The 561-nt window shown below is 39.2% G+C and overlaps 1 protein-coding gene across 3 annotated transcripts in view; it reads right to left on the reverse strand.

Moving 5' to 3' along the window:
- Window positions 1–561, reverse strand: part of SEC23B (SEC23 homolog B, COPII coat complex component) — a 37023-nt gene that overhangs the window by 28385 nt on the left and 8077 nt on the right. The window lies entirely within an intron of this gene.

The following is a 561-nucleotide window of genomic DNA, read 5'->3' on the forward strand; positions in this document are numbered from 1 at the left end:
ACAGATGAATGGATAAAGAAGATGTGGCACATATATACAATGGAATATTACTCAGCCATAAAAAGAAACGAAATTGAGTTATTTGTAGTGAGGTGGATGGACCTAGAGTCTGTCATACAGAGTGAAGTGAGTCAGAAAGAGAAAAACAGATACCGTACGCTAACACATATATATGGAATCTAAGACAAAAAAAAAAGAAAGGTCATGAAGAACCTAGGGGTAAGATGGGAATAAAGACACAGACCTACTAGAGCATGGACTTGAGGATATGAGGTGGGGGAACGGTAAGCTGTAACAAAGTGAGAGAGTGGCATGGACATATATACACTACCAAACGTAAAATAGATAGCTAGTGGGAAGCAGCCGCATAGCACAGGGAGATAAGCTAGGTGGTTTCTGACCACCTAGATGGGTGGGATAGGGAGGGTTGGAGGGAGGGAGACACAAGAGGAAAGAGATATGGGAACATATGTATATGTATAACTGATTCACTTTGTTATAAAGCAGAAAGTAGCACACCATTGTAAATCAATTATACTCCAATAAAGATGTTAAAAAAAA

The sequence above is a fragment of the Physeter macrocephalus genome, chromosome 14 (assembly GCF_002837175.3).
Source record: "Physeter macrocephalus isolate SW-GA chromosome 14, ASM283717v5, whole genome shotgun sequence".
In the NCBI taxonomy this organism is placed as follows: domain Eukaryota; kingdom Metazoa; phylum Chordata; class Mammalia; order Artiodactyla; family Physeteridae; genus Physeter; species Physeter macrocephalus.